Source organism: Dipodomys ordii, unplaced genomic scaffold (assembly GCF_000151885.1).
Source record: "Dipodomys ordii isolate 6190 unplaced genomic scaffold, Dord_2.0 Scaffold8, whole genome shotgun sequence".
NCBI lineage: Eukaryota > Metazoa > Chordata > Mammalia > Rodentia > Heteromyidae > Dipodomys > Dipodomys ordii.
Genome location: NW_012267224.1, coordinates 18,115,050 through 18,128,640, shown reverse-complemented (window position 1 = coordinate 18,128,640; position 13,591 = coordinate 18,115,050). Strand labels below are relative to the sequence as shown.

Genomic DNA, 13,591 nt, shown 5'->3' with positions numbered 1-13,591 from the left:
CCAGGCACCTTGGTCAGGGTCTTGAGAACCAAATGATTTTCTAACCCCAATACATAAACCCTGATATTTCTGGTACAGTGTGTACAGTCCAGCCCCTTGTGGCCAGAGAGCTTGCTCAAAATTGTGGTACAACTCGATAGAAGCAGCATTATACCTGGTGGTTAAACGCCCTGCGTTTCCCCTTACATTCATCATGGAGAAACTGGGGAGACATGGATGACAAGCAAAAAGAAAACACAGAAGCCACCATATCATTAACACCCCCTTTTTTCAGTATACTCATTTCCCTTAATGTCTTTCAATTAGAATTCCACACCAAAGTCGCCATGCCAAGGTGTGAAGAGATCGGTTTAACGTCCCCCTGTTTATTGTACACACAGCTTGGTCCCAAATTTTCACCACTGCAAACAGCAAAGATCTGTGTGCTTGTAGCCTCCTGCATTTCCTTCATAACGGAGGTTGTACGTGTATGTGCACGCATGTGTGGCGTGGGGGCACTGGAGCTGGAGCTATTTTACTCAAAGCTGGTGCTTTTGAGCCACACTTTCATTTTTCATCTATTTACCCGGCTAACTGGAGATAAAAGTCTCACAGACTTTCCTGCCTGGGCTGGCTTTAAACTGCCCTACTTAGATCTCAGCCTCCTGAGAAGCTAGAATTATTGGAATGAACCACCAACACACCGCTCCTTCCTTAATTTTTAAGGTAAACTTTCTGAAGACTTCTTGGGTGAGAGGCATACACACACATATATATGTATGTATGCATGTGTCAATGTACATACATATGTACATACACACATGGTAGTGGTGGTGCGGGAGACACATTAAGCATACTCTACCACTGAGCCACACCCCGGCTTTTCCAAAACATTTTGGTCTCAAAATGGTCATTTTAAATTTAACTGAGGTTGAATTCTTTTCACCTTAATTTATATTTATGACTTTGAGAAATGCTTATTCTTGAAGTGTCCCTCCACTAGCACTTTTTATATGATTATTAACTTGTTTTCACAGCTCTTAGAAAATTACTCTAGTAGATGGGCGGAGTCCTCCCCCTTGGTGGACTCACACCAGTTCATTTCCAATGAACAGCGAGTCCACGGCCGCCCCTCAGGGCATGTATTCAACAAGGTTCAGATCTTCAGCAACTGGCTTCAGGTACTTACTTTGCAATTTTGTTAACAGAGTTTTGGCCTGAGGCAAAGTTTTTATCAACCAGGCTCCGTAGAGTGCTGTAACTTCTAGACTGAGCTCTACCTAATGAAGCTGAAGTCCCTACTCCTAATTGTTTCTGGTATTCCAGTACTAAAACCCCTCCCCCCACAGCTTCCAGATACAAATCTTCCCGGGTATGTTTTCTATGTCTTATGCTAAGGTACCTTCAGGAAGTATTGTGAGTACCATGTGGTTCCTGAGAATTTCATCCACAGCTCAACGTGAAGGCCCTGACTTCAAAATCACACTTCTCTATATAGCAGGCCGCATTATAATCTGCAAGCACAATACCAGGCTGCTCAAATCCATGGTGTTGTATCCAACACAGTGAAAAATGGATGATTTCAGAAGGAAGGATGAAAACCCTTTTGTATCTCCGGATTACTAAGCACTCCCAGCCTAGCAGCTGCACTGACAGCCTTGGCTACAGGGACTGAGTCCCAGATTGGTGTGGGACAATCAACAAGAAAGGTAAGAGTTCCTGCTTATTATAAACAAGAGTTGGGAGATTTGGTCAGATAACCTTCCAGCCAGAGACCTACACAGACCAGCGAGACCGCAGCCTCCCACCAACACTTCCTACTCCTACAAACTGAATTTGCTCTCACAGATTTGTGATAACCACTCAAGTTATCTTGATGTGAATCTTTCTAAATAAAAGCACAGTCATTCTCTTGAACCTTGGTCTTAAGACTTTCCAGACTGTAACCAACTGGCCATGGGCCACACAGATGCCTCTACCTTACCTGCTTCTGAAGGTTTTATGATGATTAAATCAGATATTAAAAGCAAAACCAGCTGGGCTTCAATGGCTCATGCCTGTAATCCTAACTACTCAGGAGGCTGAGATCTGAGGATCATGGTTCAAAACCAGCTCCAGGAAGGAAAGTCTGCGAGACTCTTATCTCCAACTAACCATCCAAGAACTGGAAATAGAGCTGTGGCTAAAATGGTAGACAAACTTTGAGCAGAAAAGCTTAGGGACAAGGCCCAGGTCCTGAATTCAAGTCCTAGGACTGGCACACAAGAAAAGAAAAAAAAGAAAAAAGGAAAAAAGAAAGAAAGAAAGAAAGGAGGTTGGGGAAATGAAAGGTAGAAAGGATCTCAATATTCAGGAAGAGAACCAAACACAAACATTAATCATGTTTTATTTAGCTTCAAAAATCATCTATGTCCTAACATATCAAAGACTTGTTACTGTTCATGAGTTCTGGAATCAGAGAATGAGAGCAATATCTGTAATAGCAAAATGCCTTTCACAGAACTGAAAAATAGCCTTAAGTTCCGGAAGAATGAAGGTCCATAAACTTGATGGCTTTTGTTACCAGAGGGCAGCGCCATACCCTGGGAATATTTATCGTAATTTAAAAAGAATTTTAAACCACAAATGCTGTAGAAATCGATTACACAACTCTGGCAAGCAATCAGTAGAACCAGTAGGTGGCGCACTAAAACAGATATTAGCGATGAGGACACAGACCTTAGATCCCAGTTTATCTCAGAGTTTTAAAAAACCAGTATCTGTTTCAGCCAGGCTGAGGAATTCTGTTGGCCACTTTTGTGCGATATCACAGAGATGAAGAGGTCTCAAGGGGGTTCTATTTTTTTCGTACTATTTTCCAATCATAAATATATTTACACTTTAGCTCTATATAGCTTAGAAACATTCTAGAGCTAACTTATCTCAGTATAACAAAAAGCATTTAAAATGAGCTAGAAGGGGGGAAAAGGAAAAAACAACTTCTGAGTTACTGAGGTGCTTAAGAATAAAAATATAAGAATATCACCACTGCCAGAATTGCTTCTTATACCTGTACTATGTTCTTTCGCTGGGATAGCCCATGAAACTTGCTTTTTCTCCAATAAAGAAATGGATGTCTCTTACATCCCTCCCCCACCTCCACTTCTGACTTTAGGTGTCAAAGTAAGGGTCAGATTTCTGTGAAAATGCAGAACAGTGTGATTATACATTAAAAGCATGGCGAGTCATATACATGACTTCCAGGAAAGTTCTGCTTCTGAGTTCTATCCAGCTGTCTGTGAGGCCCAACAGCACAGCTGTTTCAGAGGGAAAGGGGACCAATGAGCTGCTGCAGAGTCAAAGAAGAGGTGGGAGGGGAAAAAGAGAAAGACAGAGTGGGGGCAGAGTCCCCCTCCTTTCGGTTAAAGCAGGGCTAGCCTAGCCTGACAGATCTCCCTTCATGTCCTAACTCTTGATTCTAAAAAGGTCCTGGTATTATCTTCTCCCAAGTCAGCCTGACCCCTATGGCTCCCAATTATCTGCATCCCTCAAAGCAAACCTTTGTTTCCTAGCAGACCCGGGCCAGGTGTACAGAGAACAGCACCATTAAGCCAGCAGCCATGAGCAAGTGCACTTTTCCCCTCTCCCAAGTGTTTCCCTTCCCTTACCCTTTTCTCCCCAAACAACCTGTGTGTGTGTGTGTGTGTGTTTCTTGGCCAGAAGTAGGGTCCAGGCAGGCAAGCAACCTCCCTGTAGCTAAACTTCCTTCTGAGAAACCTTCCTTCTTCATTACCCACTTCTTTCTACAAGCTCTTCAAAAGCTCCCGATAGGCCAAGCATTATTTAATACCATTTTCTCTGGCCAGGCGCATGAGGGGACAGGCCACTCATATGAGCCGGCATCTGTCTTAGAGCTAGACGGTTTTATTCAAGAGAGCTTGGTGAGTGCCCCTACATGGATGTGCCACACCACCCATTCACCTACCTTAAGTCTTCTTTTCGTTGGCTTTGAAAGGAAAAAAAAAAAACCAAAACTTCCACGGAATATTTCCTAATCTTTGCCCCTCATAAATTCAGATGACTTTGCACTCATGAGTTTTGTAAAATGGTAGAAGTTACTTATTTTGTTTCATCTGAAAATCTAATGAGCCAGTGAGCAAGCGCTCTGCCCTCTCCTGTCCCGGGTGAACAAGCCACCCAATTTTACTTTCCTGCCTCCACCCATCTGCTCCACCCCATGGAGAGTTGCCAGGGCGAGTCCAACTTGTCCAAACAGGACATGGCTTCAGATAAGATTCTGCCCACACCCTGTACTGCAGAAAGACCAAGTGAAGCAATTGATTCTGCATGTAAATAGTAAGGACAGGTGCAAAGGTAACCACCAAGCCACCCCCTCCCCCTCCCCTGTCCCACATTTCCAGACTGGGGGTGCCCAGCAGAGCAAGAGTGGGGAAACTCAAAGCCGCAGTGTGCTGGAGTTAACTCAAGTTCAAGGGCATCTAGGGAGTGAGTGACCATCCACAACCTCCTCCTTCAAAGAAATGTTTAGCAAACTCAGTCATTTCCCCAACCAAGATCACACACTTGTTTTCCTCTCTTAATGTCCAGTGACAATTTTGTTGTTTTCATTTTAAGGGCAGGCAACCCAAGAGAAATTGGGGGAAAAAAATACCCACAATGTTTAATCCGGCTGTGTACACGGATCACCAGGCCTCGCCTAAGCCGCCCCTCCCAGGGAACAGGGAGGCGTTATATAATCAAATCCAGAAAGGCTGCAGGGAAGGCCACGTGGCCTCTCATCCCCCTCTCCTTTCCTGGGGTGCCCTCCCTATCACTGGAGACCCACCCCACTCCACCCTGCAGGGCCTTGGCCCAGGGGGCCCCACCCTGCAGGCCGTGGGAGGCTGGGCGGGGAGTGACCCGGCTCCAGCAGCAGCCATTCCTGGAAATTCCAGCCTAAGCAAGGATGGCTAGAACCTTCTAAATATCCAGAAGAAAGCCATCAGGGTGGCAGTGAGCCATTCCCTCCTCCCCTCTGCTCCTGATGAGTCCCTCCCCGCTCCCCCCAAGGCTGATTCTGGAGATCTCTGGACCTTTAAATGCAAAGCCTAGGCTGCTAACACTGCCCTCTCTCTTCAAAAGTAAACAAGGCAGAAACAGAAAAGCATCTGTAACCAGGCAAAAGCCCAGGGCCACAGCCTCAGTCCTTCTCTTCCTCCTCCTCCTCCTCCTCTTCAGTGTTCCTGCCTCTTAAAGGCAGCCCCTCCTCAGCCCCTCCCCACCTCCAGTTTGCCTTATTTTCTGCTTTTTCACCATGGCAACCTAAGGTCAGCGGTGAGGCCTTCCTCATCCCTTTTCTTTCCATTTCTACCATTGCCACCCGGGCCTCCAGCCTGTGTCCTGGGGAGCTTTCCTTGCGTTTTCTGGCTGCCCAAACTCCATGCCCTTGGACCCTCCAAAGCAGCCTGATCCCCTTTGGCTCTTTCCCCCACTCAAGCTCACACAGCATCAAAGGGACCTAAAGGTTTGGGATGGATTCAGGTGTCTGTGCCCCCTTTCCAACCAGCCATGCCCAGCTAACCCCCTTCTAACCAGCCAAGCGCCCCTTGTGCTGGCCGCCCTGCCTCCCGCTTTCCAGCCCGCGCCTTTGTTCATTTTTGGCCCAGATGCTGGGCAACCAGTGTGGAATGCCCCCCCTTCCGGCTTATCTAAATCCTCCTAACTCTTCAAAGACCAGCTCAAGGCCCTGCCCACCCCAGCCAGGGCGCCAGCTGATTGCTCCCTGGGAGATCCCAGGCCACCTCTGCTCACCTAGATGCTGAGCCTGCTTTAGTTCCCCAAAGGGAGTATCCCCCTTATCACCACCAGTAGTGGGATCTTCGAGGCCTGACAGGCACCCCCCCCCCCAAAAAAAAAGGAGAAGAGGAAAACATTTTTGAAAATCAGACCTAAGGACCTCAGAGACCTAGTCTCCAAAAAGCACACACAGAATTCTACTGCCATCTCTCCCTCTGATGGCACCGTGAAGTGCCCTAGGCAAGCAGTGGGGGGTGCAGTGGAGGGTCCCTCCTCCTCCCAGGAAGCCTAGGGAGCAAATCTTTCTGAAAGGAGGGACTGCCTCGGACCTTCACCTTGCCTGCCTAGGTCCTCACAGAATTAATATCCACGGTTACTACCCACCACTTGGTGGGGAGGGGGACACAGAGGATGGAGTTCACTTGCCTAGCACACACAGGCAGGTCCTGGATTCAATCCCCAGCACCTCAAATAGTGACGATGATATACAAGACAAGAGGAAAAAGGGGAAGAAGGAAGAGACAACTGCCAGGGGAAAAGGACGGGGTGGAGACAGCAGGCTTTTTAAAAGGCCACTTCTGTACAGCAGTGCTAGCTGGGGACTAAGTGATGTCACATTTCCTGCTGGTCAGCTCCACCTTCTTGACTGGTGAGCACAAGTTCTGTTCTGCTCGAGGATTGTCACTGAAGGCCTGTGACACTGGGCACTGCCTTCCCATTGGACTGAAACAAACTGCCATGATCAAACAGCTGCTACGCAGGAGAGCCAGGATTTGAACCCAAGGCATTGTCCGATGAGGACTAAACATTATACCCACATATCACTAGTGGGAGGGAGAGTCCAGTCCCAGACTGGTCCCTGGGGAATATGGACCACAGGCATGCAGTTACAGTAACCAACAGCAGCGGTTTTTAACCCCTCTCCTCTCAACTCGCTCCCTCCTGTCTACTCCCTTTTCAAGCATGCTTGGATTCCAGATCAAAACCCACATTCTGCAGGCCCCAGATGAGGCTATTCTTCCTTGCCAATGCACCTGCAACTGGTCCATAAAACTGCTCAGAAAAAATTGGCAGCTTGATCGAAGTAAATACGGAAATCCTCCTAATAACTCTACAAAGGTGGCAGGGTCAGGTCCTTGTCCCCATTTTAGAAATGAGGAAATGGAGGAACAGAGGTGAAATGACTCGCCTGAATGTGCATTGTTGCTTGGAGCTGTAGCCAAGAACAGAAGTGGTCCTGCTGCAGACCAGTGATGTTTCTGTCCTCCTTCTGAGCCCGTGAGGTGGGACCTGCTTTTCGGTGCCAATGCTCCATCCTGGGGTCACCCCAGGCACAGAGGGTGTGGGATGCACACTCCCTTATGCTAAGCAGGGCCCTGGGGTGGGTCCATTGGACAATTAAAGATTTCAAAATGCCTGTTCAGGTTAGATCACTACAGACCTACTCCATCCTGTGGCATAACTCCGAATAACGATTGCACATAATTTGAGATTAGCTCTAATGAGTAGGTTCTCAATAAATAGTTGGGAGATGAATAAATAAACGGATGTCAAATGACACCTCTCCTATTGCTAGGATAAAATGCAGGGTCAGAAGAGCCCTGGGATGATTGGATGGCAAGAGTCCCACAAGAAAGATTGGTCCAGAGGCCAGCAAAGCTAGACTGAGAAGCTACCTTCAATTCAGTGAGAAACTTTGCGAGAGTTCTTTTGTTCAGAGAACTAAGCAGAAGAGGAACTTCATCTTACTAATGCAAGTAGTTTTGGGGTATAAAGCTAAACTTTGGGAGGCAGATAAAGGAGTAAACTGCAGTGATTACACTCCGAGAACAGGAGTTCTTTGAAAGAATGGCACACAGGCCAAAGGAGAAAACCCTCTACTTGATTCCCAGGTTGGAAAACTCTGACCTTAACCCCTCCTCACTCCATCTCTTCTCTCTAGATTTGGCCAAATCGTACTGATCTGGGTTGAGACCAGCTGTGGATCATCCTTGCCTGGCAGGGTCCCCAAACCTTTCAAAAATTGGCAATCTCCCTGAGAATGTCCCAGGCTAAGTTAGGCTGTTAAAAAAGTTCCTTTGGAAAGGGGCACCCTATTCCTGGAGATCAAGGATACCAGAATGCTTGGGCTCAAGTGCCATGGAACTTGCTTCATTCTTAATAATTAGCTGGGGTAATGATTATGATTCAGCCCATCCACACAATGGAGTGAGTTTCCACAAACATCCAGGAGTCAGTTTAGCTAAAGAAAGAACTTTACTATATACTAACACTCAGACCAAGGGATAACTACAAAACATGAAAATCATTTCTTCCTTGTGCCATCCAAGATAGTGACATTCCTGAACCAATGAGGGGCTGGCCAGGTGAAGGGTAGACATACCCTGGAGAAAACATTTCTAGTTTCACTTCAGAAACTATCTACAGTGGTGTCTCTTTTATTACTGCTAAACTTTAAGGAGAGTTTGGGGTGGGGGCCCAGGGCTACCTCCTTTAGACAAAGCTCTCCCTTATCAGGCAGACTCTGTCTGGTTTCCTGTCTCTAGGCCTGACTGACTACTAAAGATTGGGGGGTGGGGGGTTGGTGTCTGCACCCAAGGAAGAGACAGGCCAAGCTTGAAAATATAACATAGAAAACCATCATCATCACAATTCTATCCCAAGTCACTTCAACAGACATCTAAAACCAGAAGAGTGTGTATTAGCAAGTGAGGTATCAAGTGTTTTAAGACTTTAGGTTGTTTGTTTTAATAAAGCTAGAACCAATGACAAATGAGGCCTGTATGAAAGCTTAAACTTCCAAGATAATTCCTAGTATTGAAAGGCCAAAGTTGCTTATGTTTATTTTTTCTTCAATGCAACTGGGTATAAAAACAGCAAGAAATGTTGTCTACAAAAGCTGCCATTTATAGCAAAAGAGTATATTGAGAAATATTAGGAAGGCAAAAAATCCAAAGAGAAGATGGAGACAATGCAATTAACTTAGGAATAATGACTTACATGGTCCAGAGATAAAAGTTTTATTCTCATTTTTAAAGAATTGCAGTAACCATCAGTATAATTTCCCTCAACTATTTAGCACACAATTTAAAAGCTCGAGAATTTTTTTTGATATATTAAACCTTAATCAGTTCTATTAACCATCTCTCTCTCCCATCTCCACTAAAATGGGAAAGCCACATGATTCTGTCTACCAAATCTAGTTGGATCACCAACTTTGGAACTAAATCCAAAAACCTGCTTCGATTTGGGTTATTTATGAGTTTCAGGGTAAAGGCTCCTTGCTCTACTAGTTAGCTTAACATTTCATGTTGCTTTTCCCAAGGAGGAAAGAAACATTTCTTGCTGAAACATTCTGGAGACTCGCGTGTATATGTATGTGTGTGTGTGCACGCGTGCGCACACGCATGCATGCATGCATACACACACTCCAGCAGTAGAGCTTGAACTCAGGACCTGGGCACTGTTGCTTGCTTCTTCACCCAAGACTGCACTCTTATCACTTGAGCCACAGCTCTACTTCCAGCTCTTTGTTGGTGGAGATAAGAGCATCATGGACTTTTCTAATTGGGCTGATTTTGAACCATGATCCTCGGATCTCAAACCTGAGTTGCATTATTGGCGAGAGCCACTGGTGCCTGATTACTTCCATTATTTTTCAAGAAAAGTTTATCAGTGGCCAACTATTTGGTTCTACTCACTTTAACAAATTTTATGCCTTCATTTTATATATAATGCAAAAATGTGGGATGAAATCTTCCCAACTAAATCCCTGTCTGTCCATATTTGAGAGTTCAGAATCTAATGTCTCAGCAAATGTTTGAATTCCATCAGGGGACATTGTAGACCATCCTTTAAATTTTACAGAAAATCCTAAAGTTGGACTAGGAAGGTGGCTCAGTGGTAGAGCGCTTGCCTTGCATGCCTGAGGCCCTGGGTTCGATTTCTCAGCACCACATAAGCAAACAGAAAAAAGCCGGAAGTGGCGCTGTGGTTCAAGTGGTAGAGCACTAGCCTTGAACTGAAGAGCTGAGGGACAGCGCCCAGGCCCAGAGTTCAGGCCCCACGACCGGACACCCCCCAAAAAAAATTCTAAAGTTTTAAAAAGATAATTCCCTCCCCCCTTAAAATTTTTTTTGCCAACCATTTCCTTAAAATTCAGTTTCTGAAGAATCAAGAGAAAAATAAGGCTCCTGTATGTTTTAAAGTTAACCCATCAAGGGGACATTTTAAAAATTGGGACATGACAAGTTTGCCATTGAAAGTGTTTTTCTTCTATTTTCAAAATATAAACTTAAAAACACCCTATCATTAAATGAATCTTATTACCTGTTCTCCTTTTCCTTAAGCTTTTTATTCTTAAAATTCTTACACACACACACACACACACTCACTCACACACACACACACACACACACACACATACACACACGTACGTTTGCCTAAATAATTTGCCTAAAGATTTCTTCCTAACATTAGTTTCTTCAACCCAGGTCATCAAGCTGTGTAGACATCCCCCCCCCAGCCCCCCTGCATCCCAGCATGCCTTGGGCAGCCAGTATGGAAGTGGACAGAATGGTCACAGCTTTCTTGTCTACTGTAGGATGTTAATACTGATCCAAAATTGAGAGCTTCAGGGCAAAACGCCTATCTGCAACACCTTACCCACCTTCACATGAGGACTGCAAACACAAACAAAAAGCAAACTCCTTCAGTTTTCTTTGCCACTAGACACAACATAAATTCCTTAAAATCCACAATCAAAATGTTGGAAAAAAAAAAGTAAAAGGTATTGATTTGCCCATCTAAACTCAGGAGCAAAGGCTGTATGTAAAAAGGTTAACTGACTTCTCATTATGACATAACACAAGCATCTTAGGCAATTGCTCAGTGTAGAGACAAGATAACTCCCTGGGTGGGGATCCAGAGTAGAGGGGCAGGGACCGTGGCCTGGTCCAGGCTACTGATCTACCAGAAAACAGCCTGAAACAGGAAAGAGCACACATATGCCACTTGGAATGTATGACGCAAACCCCAGCCTTGAAACAAAGAACAGGAAACAGCTCTGCTGGCTGTGCTGGAGAGAAAGCACAGAGAAACATTTAGCCGGCCCTCCCTGACCCTATATTCATGAGCAGCTGGAGTTTTTTAAGACAACAACAGGGGGGTGGAGGTGTTTGTTCTATGGGTGTGAATAATAACACCAGCTTTATGCAGAGGACCTGCCCTATTTACAAATAAGAGCTGCCACATACAGTAAACATGGTAAGTGCACGTGTGATTTTTATCATATTCAGGCTGCAGAGACCCTTCAAATCAACACCAGCCTTTCTGGTTTCTTTTGTTCCTTTCTGCTCTATCCCAACGGCGAGTACCCAACCCTGACCAAATGCTAGGTTAGGGTAATGATTACCATTCAGTTTCAATGCATCATGAAGAAAATCAGGATAAAGCACTGACGTTAAGACTTCAGATTACAACCGAGTTACCCCACATAACTTAAACTGGACCAATTTGAAGCTTGCCATAGTCACAGTTTACAGAGCTAAAATCCAAGGCAGGCATCGAGTGAGCAGAAATCCTTGGGCTTTTTTCAAATGCAAGGCAGAAGCCTCTGTAGGTACACACACCCACAGAAACTCACCTATTTCTTCAGAAGGGGATTCTGTCCCTGGCACACTGAGCCCTGAACTCTTAGTCTGTAGAGTGTCAGGTTTTAATAGATATCTATTTTTTTCTTCAGTTATTTTTAAGGTAGTAAATGTTCATTTGCAATCCCAGTCAAGTTATTTCTCTTTAGTTTGTTAGAATGGTTTAATGCAGACTTTTCATGATCAGAGGTATAAAGATTGGTGTGGAAACAGAACTAAAGGTTAAAAAAAAGCATCAGCAGTGCCCATAGCAACAAGATTGAGTTTTAATTTAGAAACTTTGTAGTCAGGAAAATAGCTTTCTCTAAAGCTAAGGTGTTTATACCTGACAAGGCTTTGTGGTCTAAGCAGCTACTTTTTCTTTGTTATTCTCACACTTGGATTGGTGCAAGCCAAAATATTCTTTACACTAAGTCCTTTTCTACGGAACTCAACCAACAGCACATTAGGCTGTTTTCTTCTAACAGCAGCAAACCTCACTGACTAGAAACTGGAAAATTAGTTCCTCCAGAGAGAATAAATTAATCAAACATTCTATTTCAAGTTTCTATTAACAGCCTAAGGTCAACTAACATACCTCACGTTTCAATCCAAGAAAATCACTCGAGGACTTTTTTTTTTAAGCAATACTACAAGCTTGCAAAATGTTAAGATTTTTTTTTACTTCCCCCAGGGTGGGACACATTATCATCCAGATGGAATTCTCTTACACAAATGCTCCTCAAATTCATACAGAAAACTCGAATGAACAACTAACCTATGCCCCCACTTGATTTTGCTGAATAACAAAGTACTAAATCTAAATGACCTCCGATTCCCACTTCATACTTTTGCCCTCATACACCAGACTCTTGTGAGAATATAATCTGCATATTTAAAGTATCTTGGGTAATGTTAGTGGAAATTTTTTTAAAAAAATAAAAAGTTCAGTGATTTGGTGCAAAATGTTTATTTTAGCTTAATACAAGGTGAGCAATTTCTAATTTCCTTTGAACCTGACTTGTTTTGAGTAAGTCTCATTCACATTGCCCATCCAGGAAAATTCAAAGCAGCCAAGACTTTCTCCCTGCTATCTGCCAAGGACTCAGCCAGGACAGATCCAGGAGGTCTTATCCTTCCCATCAGCAAGATGTACCCTGTTCCTCAGAACTTGTAGGTAGATCCCCAGGTTTCTGATCCGGCGACCCACCAGCCCTCCAAACCCTCCCAAGCTCTAGTCCCTAACCGCCGCAGGCAGTCATTCGCCCCGGGCGCTCCCTGCCACCAGCCACGCTGTAATCCTGGCTCCAGGCACTGCGGCAGGTTCTCTGCTGGCCCCGGGAGGGCTCGGCAAACCCTCCTGGTTCTCCCTACACACACTCCTGCCCCGCGCCCGGAGGAGCCAGGCGCCCGGACAGCTCCCGACCTCCAGGATCCAGAGCGAGCGAGATGCTCCTCCGAGTCCCGGGGGCCCCAAGTTTCTTCCCCGAGGGCCCGGGAGCTTGTTCCAAGTTTGCAGGGCTGGGCGCGCGCTGGGGGGCGGCGAGGGGCGCAGGCGGAGGGCGGAGAGGGGAGGACGCGGGAGCGGGGTGGGGGTGAAGGGGGGCTGGGGGGGGGGAGAGAGGGAGGAGCGGGAGCGCGCGGTCTCGGCGCTACCTTTCCCCATACAACGCGGCCGCACGCGGAGGGCGCGGAGCTTTCCGGGGGCTCGGGAGGGAATCACGAGCCGGCGGGCGGGCGGAGGGAGGGGGACCACACAGGTGAGCCCCCGCCCGCCCCGCACCCCGGGATCCTCACCGTGTCTTCCCCACCATCTCTCACTTCGGGCCGCGAACCCGGGTGTGTTGGGGGGGGTCTTCCCTCCCCCTCGCCTTCCTCCGCCCCCCCCGACCCCCGGCTGCAAGGAGCCGCTGCACTTTCCCCAAGCCCCGCAGGCGCCCCCGCGGCGCCCCGACCCCATTCCTCCGGCGCCTCTTCTTCACGGGTGGGAAAACGAAGCCTGGCCAAGGGTCAGGGGGAGGGGGGCGCCAAAGCCAGGGCGAGGAGGAAAGGTGCGGGCGGGGGGAGTCTTACTTTGCAACGCGCGGCGCCGAGCGCTGCCCACGGGAAAGGAAGGCCGGGTCTCGGCCGCCGTGAGCCCCCCGGAGGCGGCGATGTCAGCGCTCCAGCGCGGGTGGCGGCGGCGGCCGCGGGGGACGAGGCAAGAA

General features: G+C 46.6%; 1 protein-coding gene across 2 annotated transcripts in view; it reads right to left on the bottom strand.

Moving 5' to 3' along the window:
* Nucleotides 1–13,576, bottom strand: part of Klf3 (Kruppel-like factor 3 (basic)) — a 31,723-nt gene extending 18,147 nt beyond the window's left edge. The window contains exon 1 of one of the 2 annotated variants that reach the window (XM_013009055.1): nucleotides 13,458–13,576. The gene's annotated coding sequence lies outside the window, so the exon portion shown is untranslated. Of the gene's footprint in view, nucleotides 1–3,943; nucleotides 4,038–13,457 lie in introns of those variants that run through there. The other variant, XM_013009056.1, reaches the window with a different exon arrangement.
* Between the last annotated feature and the right edge of the window lie 15 nt (nucleotides 13,577–13,591).